General features: G+C 37.8%; 1 protein-coding gene across 1 annotated transcript in view; it reads right to left on the bottom strand.

Moving 5' to 3' along the window:
* CPQ (carboxypeptidase Q) overlaps nt 1-21,132 on the bottom strand; it is a 465,359-nt gene that overhangs the window by 82,293 nt on the left and 361,934 nt on the right. The window lies entirely within an intron of this gene.

The raw sequence follows: 21,132 nt of genomic DNA, 5'->3' as shown, positions 1-21,132 counted from the left end.
AGGAGGTGATGTTTGGCCTAAGCAAAGCCTCTCAATTGGAAATTCTCCCATGAGAACAGGGATCTTGTTAGTTCATTAGTGTACCCCCAGGGCCTAGCCAAGAGGCATCTGATAACAATTGTCAAATGAATAAATGAATGAATGATAGTATTCTAAGCATTCAAATAATGTTGTCCAGATATGTCCAGCTTTTTAACAGAGGACCAGAGCTTAGGGAATCTCTAAAATAAAAAATATACACATGCTCTATAGAGTATCCCACTCTTAAATATCAGTTGTCCCTCTTAGAATTTTTGTAGGAGTTAGCAAAAAATTCAAGATTGAGATCACTAGTGAGCATTAAATTGCAAATATTTGACGGAGCTGCATTTGACACTTGCTTACTCCTGCAAACACTTTCTTCCCTTGGCTTCTGGGACTTCAAACTCTTGGCTCTCCTCATGTCTCACGGGATACTCCTCATTTTCCTTGGTTACTTTTCTCATTTCCCTGATCTCTAGACGTTGGAGTGGTCAAAACAGTCCAAAGGCCTCTTCTTTTCTCTATCCACATTCACTCTGTTGGTGCTCTCATCCAGTGTTATGGTTTTAAATAAATCTATATAGTGATGAGCTTTAATTCATATCTCCATGCTTCTCTCCTGAACAACAGACTCATATCTAACAGCTACTCAGCATCTCCAATTAAATGTCTAATCATGTATTAGTTTCCTATTGCTACTGTAACAAATTACCACAAATTTAGTGGCTTAAAACAATACAAATTTATTCTGTTACAGTTCTGGAGGTCATAAATCTGAAATGAGTCTTATAGGGCTAAAATCAAGGTGTTGGCAGGGCTGGTTCCTTCTGGAGGCTCTAAGGGAGAATTCGTTTCCTTGCCTTTTCCAGCTTCTAGAAGCTTCCCCTAGTTTTTGGCTCATGACTCGTCATCATATTGCCTTGTCTCCTGCTTCTGTCATCATATTGCCTTTTTCCTCCTTTGATCTTCTTGCCTCCCTCTTATAAGGAGGGTCCAACTCAGTAAACAGTGAATCCATCCTTCTAGTTGCTGAGTCTAAACATTTTAACTGCCAAAAATTCTTGACTCCTCTCTTTCTTTTACACCCAAAATACGATCTATCAGCAAATCCTTTTGGCTTTATTTTCAAAATAGGCATACTCTCCAACAACTCACCAGCTCCATGTTCTCACCCAGTCCAAGCCACTATCATCCCTCGCCTGGAGTATTGCAGTAGCTTCCTAACTATCTCCCTGTTTCAACACTTGCCATCCTTCAGCCTATTCTCCACACAGAAGCCAAAGTAATCCTGTTAAAAAATCAAAGTCAAATGATGCTACTCCTCTTCTCGAACCCTCCACGTGGCTTCCATCTCACTCAGGTGATGGAAGCTTTATAGGCAAAGTCCTATATTCGCCTGTGAAGTCCTAGATGTAACAGAGCCTGACCTTCCATAACTTCTCTGACCTCATCTTCTACTGATCTCCACCTCACTTTCACTGTTTCGACCACCTTCAGTTCCTCAATAATGCTTAGGTCCTGGAGCTTTCGCACTTGCTACTTCCTCTCACTGTTACCCTCTTCCTTTGGCTATCTCTCACCTCTTTCAGGGCTCTGTGAAATGTCCTTTTCTTAGGGAAGTCTTCCTGACCACATTATATTAAAGAAGACCTCCCTCAACACTCCTCATAGCACTCCCTATCCCCCTTATTTTGCTTTATTTTTCTCCTTTATATCAGCAATAAGTGTTTATCTTTATTGTCTGTCTCTTCCTGGAAGAATGTTCGGTCTCTGATGGCAGGGACTTTTATGCTGTGTTTACTACTTGTGATAGATTATTTAATGGCTATAAGTCCCTCCCTTCCCTCTATCTATGTCCTTTTGCAATGTGAATTTGCCACTCCTTTCATTAAGACGTGCAATCTCTTTCCCAAGTCTCTGAGTCTGAGTCAGCTCTGTGACTTGCTTTGACCAACAGACTCTGGCAGAAGTGACCACATGTGACTTCAGAGCATGGGCCACAAGAAGTCTTACAGCTGCCACCTTGACATTTTGCTGCCCTAAGACTGACATGTAAAGAAGCCTGGGATAGCCTCATTCGGGTTGAAGTACCACATGGGGAGAGCAGCCAGGCTGACAGCCAGCCCCAACTTCCATACATGTAAGTGTGGCCATCTTTGACCATCCAGCCTAGCTATGGTGCCAGATGACTGCAGCCTCAGTGACGAGATAAAATGCAGGAAATTCAGTTAAATTTGAATTTGAGGTAAACAATAAATATTTTTTTAGTATAAGTATGTCCTATTTGGAAGAATGTGGTCTCTCTAACGACAGGGAACTCTCTAATGACAGGGTGCCTGAAACAGCACCAAGAACATGTAACGGGTGGTCAATAAATATTTGTTGAATCAGTGAACATTCTATTTTATTGCTTCAAAGGAGATTTGCGGGTTTATATATAACCTTGATATGTGGGAAAGTTGGAATTTTATCATTTAAAAAATTAAAGAGTCTGATTTGTAATCTTGCCCATGTATTAGATCATCCCTCTTCTGCTGAAGTGGGTTCAGAAGTATATCTACAAGTAGAGCCAAAACCATCTCCTGAAGCACCTTAGTATCTGCTGAAATGCCTAAGTACTTGCTCAGTTGAATTCCCAGAATTCTTCACCAAAAGAATAGAAGAAATTATTTTGACTAGGAAGAATCTGGGGGCAAGAGTTACCACTTATTTGGTTTTATGATTGAAGAAGCCTCAAGTTGTCTATAGAATATTGAATTGAACATGAAGGAAGGCTGAACAAATTAGCCACAAAACCATTCCTATCCAACAAAATCAACTGACTTGTTGAATGGCATGGTGGTGCATCTAATAGCTTTTAGGGGCTGGCAGCTACAATGCCATGGGGGAAGAGGAGGAGAGATAGAGACATCAGGAGTAGGGAGAGAACAGCTCAGAGTTAGGGACTCCCAACAAAGCTCATGAAGATGGGATAGAGAAGGCCTGTGAAGAATGCTGACTCTGGGGTCTAGAGGATATTCAAAATGAAGAGATAGGACCTCTAAGGGCACTATATCCCCTGAAGAGCAAAAAAAGCAATCCCAGTGTTGAGAGTATAGAAGCTGAGCTTCCACCAGACAGGAGGCAGAAGTGTTCAGAGAAGGAAAAGCATTATTGTTGATACAGATGGAGCATGTATATGGAGAAAACTCCATGCCCCTGCCTATCTTCAGACCTCTCCTCTGAATTCCAGACTCTTTTACCAAGCAGTGTACTGGACCTCTCCACATGGGTATCTGATGTCTCAAATTTAACATGTCCAAAAATGAGCTCCTGATCTCTACCTCACTCCCTCAACCCAACTCCTCCCGTTTTAGTTGGTCAGTCCCCAAATTGTGGGGTCACAATTGACTCCTCTCTATCACACTCTATATACAAGCCACCATCAGATCCTATTGGCTCTCTCCTTAAAATCTATCTGGAGTCTGACAACTTTTCACCCCTTCCACTGCTATCATCCTGGTCCAAGCTATCATCACTTCTCACCTGGATTATTGCCTGTTCAATTCTAGTTCACCTTCAGTCTATTCTCAAACCAGCTCCCAGAGTATTCATTTTAGAATGTTAATCCAGATCGTGTTAGTTCTCCACTCAAAAGCTTCCAATAGTTCCAGTCTCACTCAGAGAAAATGGCCATGAGGCCTGACATGATCTGGGCTCCTTGATACTGATGACCTCATGTCCTACTACTTGCCCTTCACTGCTCACTTCAAGCACATTGGCTTCCTTGCTATTTCCTGAATGCCGAGCACACTCCCTCAACAGCAGCTTTCAACAACTCTTTACCTTACCTAGAATGCTCTCTTCCAGATATCCATATAGCTTGCTTTTTTATCTTCTTCCGATATTTACTCAAACATTACCCCCTCAGTGAAGTCTTCCTTGGCCCTCCCCCCAACAAAAATTCAAGCCACTCCCTCACCACATACTCTATCTCTGTTCGCTGTCTGATTTTTCTCCCTGTCTTATATTCTTCATCTAACACACTATTTTACTTATTTATCTGATATGTTATCAGTCTTGATGCACTAGAGTGGAAGCAAGATGACAGCAGAGTTTAAAACAGTGCCTGGAATTTAGAAGGCTTTCAATAAACATGTGCTGAGTGAATGAATTAATATACGTATTTATGCATTTAAACACATATGTGTGTGTATATGTGTCTATGTAAACCCTGCAAGAACATAACCAGATGCTATTTTGGATGATGATGGTGGTGGTGAAGATAACAGTGATGATATTGATGCGGTTGCTGGTGTTGGCGATAAGGCAACATTAGTTTTTCAGAATCTGTTTTTTTTTTTAAATCTTCTCAAGAAAGCATAGGGTTTAACAACTAAAGTCGTAAGGTGAATCTTTAGTGTATATTTTATGAAGTTCTTAAAAATATACAAGTTTTTACAACATCCATTATAAATGCTAAAAATAAATACTTCCCAGAAGACTATTTAGAGTGATGCAATTTAAAAAATGGCCTTCAATGATCCAAATACAAGCAAAACCTCTAAGTTTCCTTCAATAATGGAATAATAAGATACTCTTATTCTGGAGTCTGGCCAGCAGAAGTCATCTCCTTCCCAGGTGAAAACAGGGCTGAATACATCCTTAGTGGATGCTATGTCATTGTCATTTCACCATCAAAGATGAGAACGCTCAACATGAAAGACTTGCCAAAATAAAATGACCATCATTCACAGGAAAAGAAGAGGATGAGCAATAATAACTAAACAGCCAAGTGGACATTTAAATAGAATTTTTAAAATATTAAATAATTTTTTTAAAAAAACCTTAGGTTTGTTATGCTAAAGTTAGTACAACATGAGACCAATAACACACAGTGTAATGAGTAAGACTCAATTACAGAAACTAATAAATGCAACTTGAGATTACTTAGAGCTTTAACAACTGCTTCACATACTTTGTAAGTTTTAAAGTGTTCAGACAAAATGAAAGAAAATAATAAACAGATGAGGCAATTTAGCTTTGAGAAGACTTAAGATAATTTAATAGGTATAGTTTAGATAAAAGGAGGCTAAGGAATTATAGTGATTATGAAAAAAATCCAAATAGGTACCTGTACTGAGCTAAGGGAGGTGTAGAAAAGCAGTTCCTCTCATCTGAGAACAGCAATGAGCAGCAGCAGTCATCTGAAGGTAGAAGAGGAAAACACCTACAGAAGCAGATAGCATCAAATATGTTGGAAATAACGCTCATTCTGCGAGGCCACCCTGAGGACCACTTAGGGGAGACTGAACACTAGAAATGCTTGAGGAAAGGTGAATAAAGGCAGTTAGTCAGGCACACAGACCTCTCCCCAAACTTCTCTGGATATCTGCTATTTGCACCAAGGGAATCACTGGTGTTTGAGGAGGTGCAAGTGATTAGGGTAACAATCCTGAGGGCATCAGTCTCAGAGTGGGGTGAAGACTACAATTCCCACTTCAATGGTGATTGCCCTGGGGAGCTAGAAGAGGTGAGTACAGATGCTAATGTCATTTGACACGTTTCTTGGCCATTGGGTGAAAAATATTAGGCAAGTTATTTAATTACTCTAGGCCTCAGTTTACTCATTTGTAAGATGGGGATAATAGTACTTATTTTGCAGATTTATTCTAAGGCAGGAGTTCCTATTCTGGCATCCCTTGGGGATTCTATACTTGGAGGTGGTCTGTGAACTTCAATGGGAAAAAAACTACATCTTTATTTTCATTAACATCTCCTTCAATTATGAATGTAAGTAACAAACCACAGTAGTATTAGCAGAACCTGTCACTTTGTTGCCAATAGAAATCACAGATATTTTCCTATCACATTAGACTTGTAGAAATTTCAAAATTATCTTTATGAACATCACTACTTTGAAATTACAGTAATAATCAGATAATACTGCAAGATCTTGTTATTTTATTCATTTTTTGAAAACATATGACTACATCATATATTCAGTAAAATAGCCATATAAATTATCACCCAAGCCAGGATACCTTTGAGAGTGAAAGATCAATAATTACGGCAGGACAACGAGTGGAAACTGGACTATCTTAGGATCTTAGGTAAATCAGGAACCAATAAGCCACTAAAATACTACTTTTCTGATTTTTTTATATTTCCTATTTCTGCTACTATAAAATTCAACCAAATTTCCTTGATTATAAGAATCATATTTTTCTCCTATTTTAGCATTTTGGAAATAGGAATGCATCTCGCTATTGATACATTCCACAAGATACTTGCCAAACATCAGGCAAAGAAACAAATTGTGCCATATATTAGTTGTCATTGCTTGTCCATTTGCAAACTTCATCACACAGAAAGGGCCTCTGTAATTCATTTCACACCTTTACATCAGTTAAGTTATTTGCATTAGTATCAACACAGATCACTGAATTTTAAACTTGAGTCCCTAATTATTGATGAAAATTCTTCATAAAGTTTTGATGTACACAGAAGATTGATTTTCACATGTGAGGCAAAACAATTTAAGGCAATAAAATCACCATATCCTCAGATGAGATACTAGAGTGTTCAAGGTTAGCAAAGACTAGTGTAACCAAACATGCATCCTGGAGGCCTCCACTCAAGTACTGAACAATTTGTCAAAAGCTTCCTTACACTTTGAGGAGAAGCTGTATGGCTTTTAGAAATATTAAAATGAAAAACAAAATGAAAAACAACTTAGCCTAATTGGAAATACAGTGAAAAGCCTGTACTCAATATGCCTTATAATCAGACTGTCAACCCTAAAGATGCATCTTTAGCCCCTGTCAAAACAAGGAACACAGGTTATACACTGAGGCCTCACTCCGAATGACCAAAACTTTAGACTCAGATAGACTTTGATTCTAACTACAAAAGTGTGAGGTATTTTATGTTATTGTCAATTTTAAAAGACTATATATTTAATGTAGCTTCATTTTTCCTGAAAAGCTTTATTAACCCTAATCGCACTCCTTACAACTGATAATCCTTAAATCAAAGAAATAGAGAACTGAATCTCTTCCAGACAATGTCACAAAGTCACTCTTGACTTCCCTCTCTCCTCCCTCAGGCTCCACCATTATTCTCTCGTTTAAATTTGAGAATAGAATATTTGATATTCTGTTGTTCTAGCTGAAGAGGTGTGAATGGTTGTGTTTTTTAAAAGTAAAAGGAAGTTTCTTTCACCACTATTCACACATCAACTGCTCGAACCATGTTAAGAAAAGAGGTAGAGTCTGGACTGTTGCAGCTGCGGCAGCCGTACCCCTGTCATCCCTCGGGTTTCTCTGTCAGTAGTCATTTACTCACATAAATCTCACTATCCTACTTTAATGGTAAATATCTGCTAAAAGAAGGTGGTATTATACACATAACTATAGAAGGCATTTTACACTTAATCAGAGTAGTCACGAGAAAAGTGTACTTCATTCCACTTGAAAATTTCAACATGAAAGTCCACAATTGCTGGCTCGTATTGAAGATGATGCTAATTTATCACTTTGCACATGTCACTGCCATATAATGAAATAATTAGCTGGGAAATTATATTTGCATTCTCAATATTTTTGTACAATAGGAGTGTCAGTATAATTAGGCATTAACTACAGTTTTAGAGAACTGAAGGTAGAAGCTTTGTGTACAAGTGAATATTTTTTCCATCTTTATTTGCTCCATTCTTGTCTTGGTGATTCAGAAAAAGATGTTTAAATAGAGCCTTTCCATGGAAGCCATCACTACAGTGTGCCATATTAAGGTAATCGTCTAAAAGATGAGCAGATACAGGTCACGTGGGTGGTCAAAGCCTTTCTGCCAAGCTCCTGTGGAGGCCAGCAGGCTGAGTGCCATAGACTCCAACCATTTGTTTCACTTTTGAACATGTCTTTCACTTCCATTTTCCTTTCCATTTCTGTTGTATTAGACTTCGGCAGGCTGAACTACCCAAGAGAGGCAGCTCTTGATCACAGCCCCCTTTCACTGAAGAGGAGCAGGCACCAATCCATTTTGGCAGGTACGGTTTTCTAACACATTCAGAAAACGATTTGCCAGTTAAAGTAACTAACAAACTGAGCTCTCAATTTTGAAGAAAAGAACATATTAAAGGTTATAAATTATTTTATCTCCTGACCAAGGAAAGAATAGAATCCAATTTCTTAAAAACAAAAACAAGAAAACAGAACAAGTGTTAAATCATTTGTTCTCTGAGTTTAGTTTGCAGATAACGTTTACATTTCTCTTTTGCAATTCACAGTTCATCCCCCTGTCCTCCGATTCACCTATCTCTCCTTAGTGCTTTCACACAGGAACTAAACTAAAGCAGCAGGATTAAGGTACTCTAACTTCTGGAGACCTCACAGCTACCTTCTTTTATAATTACTCCTCCAGTATTCTAAATTGCATCCTTAAATTAAGACACTACTGTACATGGCCTGGGATATGCTTATTGTCTGATAATGTTAAAACATATTGACATAAGCGAAATTTGTGTCACTGGAAATCTTTAAAAAGAGCACAAGCAGGGCCCCATCCTGGTGGATTCCTGTCCTTGGTGTATCAGGCACAGTTAGCCTGGAAGAAGGCAGCTGGACTCAATTTGTGGAGGGTCCTGATATATTTTCCCAGGTGTCTAAGCTCTACACATGTAGAAAAGATATAAACAGATAAGTACATATTCTATTGCCATCGTGCAAGGGTTAGAGTTTTGTTCTCATTTTTCTTTTCTTTTAAGATTAGAAGCAGTGGGAGATGTCCTACGGTGGTATCCTGGGAGTCTCTGATCTAAAGACAACCCTTTAAATAGTGGAATGATCTTAACATTTATTCACGTGAGAAAGAGTTTCATATCACTAAAAGTTCTCTTTGGATGTTTTTTTATTTTATCTATTGTCCAGCTAAAATCTTTACTTAGAAAATGCTATACACTAAGAGAAAATTACAGTGAGGTTAAAATGTTTGTTTTTTTAATCATTGTAGCAGGATTTAGAGTTAACTTCATGAACAAATAAACATTTATTTTTGTACTCTCCAGAGAAAGTGCAAATATAAAACATTGAGAATTATTGGTGACAGCAGATGTCTGCATGATTATACAATATCCTTGGCCTTATACTCCAAAATGTTGTAGAATGTGATTCTGTACTATGTGTGTTTTAAACTAAGCACTTTGAAGTGACTTCTCCATTCATCTATTCGTGTGTTATGGTATCCAGCATGTCTGAATATATTGGTGTATATATACTTCAGACTGTGACAAGTGGAGAACATATGTGTGCGTGTGTGCGTGTGTGTGTGTGTGTGTGTGTGTGTGTGTGTAAATCCTATGTTTAAGATGAATGGCCGAGAAGTACCTGGTCGTAGAAGTCATTATGGTTGAAGCCTAGAGATAGAAAAGCTAGGTTCAAGTTCAGGCTCTGTACCTCATGGCTGGCTTTGTAGCCTTGGGTATATTCTTTACCTCTCTGAGCCTCTTTCTTTCATGTATGAAATAAGGAAAACACTATATGGCTTGGCAACTACCAGGGTCATTACTAGTATCAATGTCTATAAAAGAGGACTCATTTATAAAATGGTCATATAGATGAAAGAGATTACAATGACATCTTGTAAGTAGTAAGAACTTGTTACATATTTGTTTGGGAAATGAGATCTTTCAAAATTCTTGATGGTTTCTTTTCTCTTTATAAGTCTATCCAAAAAAATCTCTAGTATGGGATTTTCAGATCCACTAAAAAGAACAAATTACTTTCCCTTACATGGAAAAAAATGGACAATTTTCACACAGCACTTTTTCCTCTGTCTACTATTATGTTCTCTTCCCTTTGACCTTTCCTAATTCAAACAACAAAATAGCTTGACTGCCTCCCCTTTGGCTCTGCGGGGCATAATAAAGTATTTTCCAGAGCTTTGGAGGGGGAAAATATCATCCAGTTACACCAGTGATGAGGGAAGGATGCATACCATCCTTTCTCCAGCTCTCAGTTAATACCTGGAGTTTCCTGAAACACATTTACAAGTATTTACCATGGCATTGCCTCTGATTTCATGAGGTGGCACATCTCATTGGACGAGTTTTATTAAATTAAACTATAGAAATCAATACAAGCAAATTACACTCCTGTTTTAACTAGTAATAGAAATTCTGTCTAATCTCAAGATAACTCATGTTATGAAACCAGTTTAAACCTTTGTTGAAAGGCCTTGTTAAGCTTTTAAAATTTGAATTGTTGTTTATATATGTTTTGCTGTATGGGGTATAAAAGCTCTTTGGAAATTGATTCTGAGAACTCTCCTTTAAGAGAACTCTGAAACCAAAGCAGTTTAGACAAACTGCTCATTGCTAGGGGTAACTTCAGCTTCTAGAGTGAATAATTGCAAATGTAGGACAAGCATTTGATAAGAGCATGCAAGAATGAGATCTTCGCAAAGAAAAGAAATAAAAGCTCTAATCTTTGATTAGGAAGAAAAATTATGTCTTTATGTTTTTTACACAAATAGATGAGTCAGAAGGAATTATCGATGTGCCCTAATTGATAAGGAAGCTAGAAAGCCAGACCAAGACCAACTCTATTGGGGGACAAGTAGCACCCTTAAGACACCACAGGACTTGGGTTAATACATATAGGAACGGCCCAGTAGGATGAGTTCCAGAGAGAAGGGCAAAGGACTGTGAAAAGTACTCAGGCTGTACTCACAACTGTGTCCCACGACTCTGCTTCTCAGGTCCCTGTTTGATCTTCAGCCCTGAAAGTAGTTTTAGTACTACCTATTGTGGCTTCTGGACACTGTTTCTCAGAGTACAAAGTGAATTCACCACCCAGTAGCTGCTTTCTATAGAGCATTGCCCTTGCTGGCAGCCCTGCCAGTTTTATTCTTCCCATTCATTCCTCAAGCCATCTTCGACAGACCGTTCTTTGATGGTTGTGTATGCATGAGTCTAGCGAAAGTACACAAAACCCACAGCAGCCAGAAGTAGTGGACAAACTTCTAGAAGGGCTACTGATTACCAAAAAACATGATATTCTTAGGTCTCCTGGGAAAAGCCTCTCTCTCAGATAATAATTCACATTTAAAAAAGAAATACTGTAGGCAAATCCATGGTTAAAACTAGGATGTGGTTAAACGGAGATTGACAATTGTTAAGAATTAGTAGGAATGTTTCCAAGACGTATCGGAATGTTCATTTCTTTAAAAGACCTTTCTCTATGTGTAGACTTTTTAAAAAATACGCCCTTTAAAATATATTTTTGAATATTATTACATTTAGTTATCTGAATAAAGGGTTCTGTTCTTGCTTTAAGAAATATTGGGAAAGTATGTTAACTCCTTCCTCCAATCAGGTTACTATGCCTGTTGTGTGGCTCACTGGGCTATAGCTAAGGCAACAGACTGACCTGGTGATGGTGTGTTCTGTTGGCCAAACACCTAAGGGGAAACACAACTTCAACCTCTTGAATGCTGAGCTTACCAACAACAGTCACATTAAAGCCTACCAAGACACATCTAAATGTTAGATATGACACACCCTAAATGTTAGAATTCCACTATGTGCTACAAACCTCTTGTACAAAAAGTGTGACTGTGAGATTGGAAAAGGCTTCAGAAGAAAATTCTCTAAACTTCTTCCCAATAATGTTTAAAACAGGAGTCAGGCACATTTGGCCAGTGTGCCAAATCTGACCACTGTCTTCACCTCCTCCTCCCCCTCTTCCTCTTCCTCCTCCTTCTTCTCTTAAATAAGGTTTTATTGGAAAACAGCCATGCTCATTTGTCTAGTACTGTCTACGACTATTTTTGCACTACAATGACAGAGTTGAGTAAAGAGACCACATGGTCTGAAAGTCTAAAATATTTACTATCCGGATCTTTAAAAAAAGTTTGCCAACCTCTAGTTTAGAAGATAGAAGGAAGAAGACAGTCTCAGGAAAATTAAAATAGTGCTGGTGATCCAAAAGTCATTTGCTGACTCTGTAACTGAGTAAGGCCAAAGTGTATGTGATGGGATAATTTAGTCATAAAGGCTCTGACCCATATAGGTCACTTGTGTGCCTAAGGCATGACACCTCAGTTCAGATTTGTGTATCTTGGTGTGCCAACCTGAGTTGCTTAGAAAGTTCATGCACTAAATATGCTATGGGTCCTTCCAGGTCAGATCACAACCTGGTTAGCAATAAGGAACATCTACACTGAGGCAGAAACTATTTGTGCTAGTAGGCAACCTCTAGTAAGCTAGTAAAACAGGCCAGATACAAATTGAAGTCCTTCTTCACGGTTTCAGGAATGGAGAATAAATGAGATAAGATGCCAGTCACAATAATTTACTTCAGTGTTTTGGCACAATGTTCTCAGAACCAACCTTGAAAGGTAGTTGCCTTATTTGGGTTAGTAATGGTAGCAGAGAAGTTGGGAGATTATTCTTTAAATGAATTGGGCTACAACCAACACTCAAGCCAAACTTTACTACGATCTGAAACCATAAAGCATTATAAGATAACCGTTGCTTCACAACTATAGGCAAGGTCTTGCCATCCTAGGAACATGGAAAGATTCCATTCTAGTTGTCACAACCAGCCTTTTTATTTTAAACTATTTCTTTTCTCTTATATGAAAAAAAAAATAAAAACTAGTTAAGAAGGACTGCTTCTAAAGAGAGATAAAGGAAAGAGGTGAGTCAAAGCCTACTAACGTTCATTCGCAAAGTGGCATGATGTGATTGTCCTACTATCAAAGGGAATATTCTGATATCTCTGTCCAGGCTGACATACATCTATATATAAATACCATACACACAGAAGATCCTGCAGTCCCATAGTCATAATGGAATTCTACACAGGAGAAAGCAAACAAATGCAAAAGACAGCCCTTTCCCTTTTTTTTTTTAATAAAATCCACAAATTCTAATAAGATCCTAAAGAGCTCCCAGGTGTGCTGTAGAAATTATGTGAATGTTGGAACTACAAGGGCCTCTAGACCAAAAACACACTCAGATAAATGAAATTTAAACCAATTTTGTGATGTGCTTGAAAGACTAATGCAAATATCTAGGCATTGAAAGAAAACCACAGAATGCATAAAAGCCCAGCAGTAGTGATTGAGACAATAACCTCTGATTAGTACATCTACACTGCATGGAACATTAACAATGCAAGAAAGGCCGCTCTGGAGACACAGTCCAGACACAATTATGCTGAATGAGCATATCAGGTCTATTATTTTTATAACCAGAGCTGCAGACGAGTACAAAACTGTTCTCACTCTAGCAGTGTCACCTTAGCTAAATTAACATTATATAGAGGCAACAGAGTTGGTGAAATAAAAACACCTAAGAAACCCATTTGCCCAGATAACATGAAGAAGTCTCATAAACATTTCTAACATATTTCTTTATTTTGGAGTGAAATGTGAACCTAAAGTGTGTTGGGAAGTTGGCAAGAAGTTCACTACTAAAAGAAGCTAGCATTTTTGTATATTTACATAAGTAAAGAGAAAATTTTGTTCCTCAGCGTGGCAACACAAGAAATTCTGACAAAACATCATACACATTCATTTTAACTTTTTCTGTTTTAGAGTTGGCTAGAGTTAGGATAAATTGATGTATTTAGAGTGATCATGCATCCCATCACTCATTTACTAAAGCCTATTTAAAATACTGCCCTTATTAATGACTACCAGAACACAGCAGTGTTCATAATCCCTGTAATTCAATTGCCAGTAGTTTGTGCAATAAATCAGGAAAAGGTTAAAATATTTTTCACGCCAGAATAGAACATATCAATCTATTTTATTTGATTACCTTGTGTAATGAGGCTTTCTCCAGGCTAGATTACCTTACTCATTATAATTATGCCAGATCATATTTTTGCTTAAAATGGAAAAAACTAAAAAATGCAATCAATGCAGTTAAAATTGTTCTAGGGTATTTTTCTTACTTTGTACATTTCAGGACATGAGAAATGTCATCCTGCTCTCCTTCCAAGAGTAGAGAAGAAAGTGACATGGTTCCCATGAAAAGCAGATTAGGCAAATGGCATCTGGACAACACTCATTTTATTCACTGATTTGAAAATTCAATAAAACCATCTATAATATTTTTTTAATTCCAAAGTTAAATTCCACTCCTATATGTAAACTCTTAAAAATCATTAGAGCACAATAATATCCTTCTCTATGTGGTGACATTTCCTTCTTAGTGAATGTAAGCTGAATTCAACCAATAAAGAAGCTCATATTTTTTAAAAATAATAATGTCATCAATAAAGAATAACAGAAAGGCATTTTCTGCCATCTTTTCCCCCCATTTCTAGAATAACCTCTTTTCTAGGTATAAGAGAAATCTCCCTCCCCAAACCCTTTTGGGGAATGGTCTTGCCTCAGGCCCCTTTTGGTGCCAGTTGAGTTCCAGCAGCCCCTGGCCTCCATGTGAAGTCTGTGCTCCAGGGAGTCAGCTGTGGTATGAGCAGGATGGCATGGCTATGTCCTGCTCGCTCAAGGTGTTCCTCCAAGTTGAAATAAGGTCACTCCAACCATTAACAGCCCCACAGCCCTCTTGCAAGAGTAAAAAGGCCTTTGATCTCCCTTAAATCATAAGGCAGAACACAGAATGAAGGCAGTAGTGTTAAGGCCAGGAAGCAGGAGAGGGCGAAAGAATGCTGGCCATTAGAAGTGGAGGCAGAACTTTTCTTGGGAATCTTCAGAACTGTACCTTGAAAAATATAAAAATATTACTCCCACAATAATGGCCAGAAATAAAATGTCTAATAATACAACATATTGCGAAGGATAGGGAGCAACTAGGACTCTCATATGTTGCTAGTGAGAATGTCAAATGGTACAGCCTCCCATCTCTTTGGCAGTTTCTAACAAAGTAGATATATACCTATCATATAACCCAGCAATTCTACTCCTAGAAAAGGAAAGAAATGCATACCTCCACCAAAATATTTGTATAAAAATGTTCATAACAGCCTTTCTTATAATAGCTAAAACTAGAAACAATCCAAATATCCATCAGCAGGAGGATGGATAAAGAAGTTGTGGTATGTTCATACAATAGGAAAGTACTCCGCAATAGAAAGGGACAAACTACTGTTAGTGCAACAACATGGATGAATCACAAAACCATTCTGTTTAGTGCAAGAAGCCAGACTCAAGAATACATACTGTAAGAGTCCATTTAGATGAAATTCAACAACAGGCATAAGCAATCTGTGGTGATAAAAATTAGCATAAGAGTTACCTTTGGTGGAGTCAGAGGTTGATCTGAAAGAGAAATTTCCCAGGGTAACAGGCTCTATATCTTGATCTGGATGATGGTTACACAGGGGTGTACATTTGCCAAATATATTGAGCTGTATTCTCAAGATCTATGCCTTTTATTACCGGATGCTAATTATACCTCAATAAAACACTGTTAGCATAAAAAATGTGTTACTTCTAAAAAAATCAATAAACATAAAGCACAAACAATATAAATATAAATAATTCTAAGTTCATGTGCTAACATGAAGAGAGACAGTGAAAAGAACTTTAAAACCAAGAGAGAAAATTTTACAATTTACCAAAATATGTGAAATGACATTTTTTTAATAAGAGAAAAATACATACACATCGTTTACAGGACTTTCTGCTATGAATTGTTACAGGCATGCTGGATGGACCCCAGGAATAATTTCTATTCTAGTTGACTCTAAAATATAGTGAAAAACTCAATATTTCCTTTTGGAATTATTTTACTTAGTAACTGCTGCCAAAATGCTTATAGATCTGTTGGAGCCCATTTGTTTCCTTGGAAAGAGTGTTTTAGACATTACAATAAAGTTGCACATGAGTTTCAAATTTATACACAAACCATAAATAGCCTCACCTATTTTACAACAATTTAGTAAGCCTATCAATTATCATAATAATTTAACAAATATTATAAGAAAGTATAATTATGAAGTAAAGGTAGCTATTAATCTGAATACAATTTTGAAAATTAGTTTGGCAAGAAGTTTTGTGATATAATTTTAAATCACAATTTTATATTTTTCTATGAGTATATTACTAAAAGTAAATTGTAAATAAATATATGTTTACTGAGAAAAGGATAATGAATTATTAATGTTAATTTCATCCCCGTAGAGTTTAGCTATGTGTCCATTAAAATAGCCTTTACAGAACTTTCACTATTGAAAAGATTCTACGCAGAGGAAGAAAGAATACATTAAAGCAACAAAAAGAAGGAACAGTAATTTTCTACATGCTGTTTTTATCCATAACTGATGCTATGTAAGTATAGCCAGCTTTACTATTAAACTCTACCAAATAAGAATGCATAGGAAAAAGGATAGTACACGTACATTAATATTATTACAATAATATCTTCCCGCAAAATACTTAATTGGCTCCAAACAAAATTTATAAAATTATCATTTAGGTCATACAAAGCCATAAAGAAGTTATTGTATGGAAATAACAATGAGAAAATATTTTATGATTTTTATTATACAGATTAAGGGTCAGCAAACTTTTTCTGTAAAGGGTCAGATATTTAATATTTTAGCTTTTGCAGGCCACATATGGTCTCTGTCATGTAGTCAGTTAAAAATATAAAAAACCTTCTTAGCTTGAAGTCGGTACATAAACAGGTGGCAGGCTGGATTTATTTACCCACAGGCCATAACTTACTGATCCCTGATATAGATTACTAATAGCCATAACTGTACTACAAAAATGCTAGCAGAGTTATTCAAAAAGTTCAAATCTTATATTTTTACAATCACGAAAACAGGTCCTCCCCAAATAAAAGTCCTGTTCCTGTTTGGCATCACCCATACCAAAGCCAAAGGCACACCTCAGAACTCAGTTATCATCAGTGTGAAGAGGAGTAACTTTCCCTTTTCTCCCTCCTGATTACCCACTCAAATCCACTTACTCCTCAAGAATGAGGTCCTGAGCCTTCCTCATGACTAACATGCCATAGCCATTTCTCCCTTTTCTAACTCCTTTACATTTACTCTATTAAGCATTTACACCACTCTGCACCCTGTTGATGACAGAGTCCTTCACAAAAGTAAGATACTCATAGTAAATAATTTAGAACCTCATTATATATTGTTATACTAAATTTCTTATGTGTGAGTTTAAAGTTACTTTTTAAGTAGAATGCAAGGTCCTATGGCCCAAGACTGTGACTTCGTTTGTTTTTTTCTCCCTTCCTTCCCTTCTTTCCTCCCTCCCCCCTTCTCTCTTTCCTTCCTTCTTCCCCTCGCTTCCTTCCTTCTTTCCTTCCTTGCTTCCTATAGATTGTCTAGATAAGGTGCTATATTAGTTTCAAGGATAGGGAGATTATGTTCAATCAGGGGTTGGAGATTTAGTCAGAGAATGTTCTATGGAAAAGAGGGCATTTGAGTTCATCCTTGAAGAACATGCAGAGATGGTAAGGAAGGAAATTTAAGGAAAAGGAACTGTATGATTAATGATACAAAGAAAAGCCAGTGTGAGATGTGTAAAGAACTGCTCATTTTTGCCAGACTGGAGGACACAGAGGAGAATGGTGGGAAACCACAGCATGGAAGACCACAAGGGCCAAGAAGCTAAGGAGTTTGGACTAGATTCTATTAGCACCGGGGAACAACCAAAGGTTTGGGGGCAGAGGGTTTACTTGATTTGAGCTGGGCTTCAGGAAGATTAACTTGATATGGTGGGTATAATGGAAAGCTTGAACGCGAGAAAAGACAGAAAGCATGGAAATGGAGGATGCATCTAAAGTGACAGACCGTAGACTCAATAGTGCTTTAGCGTAGATTAGATTAGATTGTGAGGCACAAAGAAGAGGAAGGAGGAAAAAATGTCAGTGACATTTTGATACCTGGCGATGGGGAGGATGATGCTGTCATTAATAGAAATAATGAACAGAGAAGGAGGAGAAAGTGTGACGTAGATGATGGATTGAACTTCTTTCAGGCTAGAGTGTCTATTATAGAGTAAGTTTTTAATAACAGTGGTTTACTGATCTACAGTTGTACTGCTGAAGATAATTTTGCCTTGGTTTTCTCACAGACGATGATACTAGAACTTAGAATGTCATGCTTAATTGTACATTTTAATTGTAAATAAAATTACAATTTATGTTCTTAATAGAGCAAAGCATAAATTACCTGGGACTCTCTCTGCATTGCAAGGGTTGAGAGGGGGAGATAAATTTTAAGAAGATGAGATGAGAAAGCTGAGTCTCTGAGAGACTGAGAACTTCATTGTTGATGTCTCATATCTAGTTAGTGGCAGAACGAAGACTACCACCAATTCTCCTGATGGCCAGTAGCATATTTAGTTTCTTATTTTAAGGGAGAAGGCAAAATGCAAGGCCTGAAAAGCTCAGGTGTGGTAACGATTCTATGCTTGTACTTCAAGTGTTTTGGTGAGTACTTGTTGGAGGAGGAAGGATATAGTCCTTTGCCTACCATTTGTGGTTTATAAGATATAGCATTCTCTTTAAAATGAAATAAAAACTTTTGTCAAGTAAATGTTTACTGATGCCCCTGTTTTTTTAACTTATTTCCTTTCATTATATAACTAATATTTTTACTTCATAAAAATTAAAACAATTCAGTAATATAATTCACTATATCCACCTAATCCTAGTTTTCTCTTAGAGGTAACCATGGTTAATGGTGGATGAAGGTCCTTTCAGAGTTCACTTAAGCAAACATAAACTCTCTGCCTCTCCATGTCCACTTCCAGAACTGTCCCATAAAAACCTCCCACTCCCCTGACTGTCAGCTGGATATTGGTGCTCAAGGCAATATTAAAACCCATACTGTTGAAGAGCCTATCAGCCTGGATCCCTGAATAACTATGTGCAGCAGAGCCCTCCTATAGGCTGGATGTTATGTGAGCAAGAAATAAATTTCTATTATGTTAAGCCACTAAAACCTTAGGGCTTATTTGTTTCAGCAGCTATCATAACCTTATTTAGAACAGAGGATCTCTCTGTTGTGCCTGGAGTGAATTGGATATTGTTGGACCATTTTCTGGATTATATGATGCTATGAGAGAAGTCTGAAGACAATCAGATTTGTCCTCCCTGGCTTGTGACTTGCTTATTATATTTACTTAAAGTCAGCCACCCCAGAAATGATTATGTTCTTGACAATGCTTTTATCAATATGTTAATCATAAGAATACAGAATAAGTCCTTCAAAATCGGCTGTAGCATGTAAAACACGTAGAATGTCTTTTTAAAGGGGAGATAAAGAGCTATCCTAAAACGAAAAGCCTATGTTCCCCCGTTCTGGAATTTCTTCTTTCCATCCCTGAAAATGCAAATCAGACCAGCTACCAGTATATAGACACATTTGTACGAAGGCAACATGGATATCGCCCAGATAAACCAGCTCTGTTAATGTGATTGCACGTCCTTTATATATATATTGGGGATATATGTACCCCTGCCAATCTTTAAAATCAAGTCATTTCTGATTTCATCCATGTATTTTAGTAGACAGTGAAATTCAAAATCTTACAGAGAAATAAACATTCTTTTTACAGATCTAAAGAATTTCAGTGGTTGAGGAAATTTTAAGCCAGATCCATTGCAGCTTAAATCCAATTTTTTTTTCTTGGAGTAGAGTATATTATTGAGAACAAACACAATTCAAAACAGTTCTTTAAGTATTCTGTTTTGTACAGAGTTCAAGATGTATAGAATCTAAAAGCTTCTGCTGAAAAATCATGTAGTCACTCTTCTTGCCTCAGGATAAAGTGCAAGCTCCTGAACATAATTTATACACTCTTGTTCAGGCTGTTTACCTCCCCTCTATGCTCCTGTCACTAAGCATCTTGCTTTCTATGCACCAGCCACTCTGGATTCCTTTCAGCTTCTCCAGTGTGCTGTGCTCTCTTTACCTACAGCCTTTGCACACACAGTTCCCGCTGCCGAGTACTCACCTCCTCCCTGCCAGCTCTTTTACCTTAGCTTACTTTTGCTCAGTCTTCAGGTCTCCACTTAGATGTCATTTTTTGCACTTAGCCTATCCTGACTGCTCCTCAAGGCCAGGTTAGGTGAGTTTCCTGTCTGCCATCAATAATTTGTTCTTTATCAGAAGACTTCCCACGTTATATTATAACTGAAGTTCAGTGGTCGGTGTCTTTCTTTAGATGGCAGATCTGGAATTGTCTCGTTCCCCAGGATCACTTGGGCCAAAAGAATTGAAGTGGTGAAAGAGAAAGGCATAGGCATGGTTTTCTTTTGTACAGTAAATAACCATATTCAGTGACCAAATTCATGACCCTGAGCTCACTACTCGCAAGCTTTGACTAACTGAAATAGGGTCATAGAGACCGACTCTGTAAGATGATCGAAAAGGATATAAACACAATTCAGAAAATAAATAAACCTCTCTCTGATTGGATAATTTCAGCTTGCAAAATCTGTTCCTTCTAATCTGGAGATGCAGGAAAAACAATCTAGCAGCAGCAGCAGACCAGACCCTGCTCCTCTACTGAACCATCACTGCTCAGCAGCACGCCCACTGATTTGGGAATTCCTCTTTGAACTAACATTTGATTTACTTCAGAGTGTTTCTGAGCTTCTACACTTTGCCCTGTCTCAAAGTTGTTCTTGATATTAATCTCTCTGCCCCTCATCTTGAATGTGGTCTTGTATTTCTAATCATGATCTTCCACTGTCACCTTCTTGCCTCAAGCTTCACTTTTGCCTTATTAGGGTCAGTGTCAAACCAACCTGTTCTCCACATTCCCAGGTCTCAGACCTCTGCTGCTGCCATGCCCACTGCCATTATCAATGCTCCTGGCTGACTCAAGGCCTCAGGACTTGACTCTCAAATACCAGTGCTCCCAGAGGGATTTAGGGTGTCAAAGTATGGGAGTAGGCCCTGTGGGGAGAGGCAATGTTTACCTATTACTATTTCTCTGGCATTCGTGGGTGTAGCAGAACTAGAGAGACTTTAAGAAAATGGCAGCATGGCAGTTGGGATTTTTCTAAGGCCACAGACTGATATAGAAATAGAGCAACGCTCAGCTTCACACCCCAGCACCCTCGGTTCACCAGTGCATTCTCCTTTATAGGACTGGACAAAGAAGGTTTTTGCAAAGGGT

The sequence above is a fragment of the Diceros bicornis genome, chromosome 21, assembly GCF_020826845.1.
Source record: "Diceros bicornis minor isolate mBicDic1 chromosome 21, mDicBic1.mat.cur, whole genome shotgun sequence".
NCBI classification, from domain to species: Eukaryota; Metazoa; Chordata; class Mammalia; order Perissodactyla; family Rhinocerotidae; genus Diceros; species Diceros bicornis.
The sequence above is the reverse complement of the archived record's forward strand: the minus strand, read 5'-3'. Positions and strand labels throughout refer to the sequence as shown.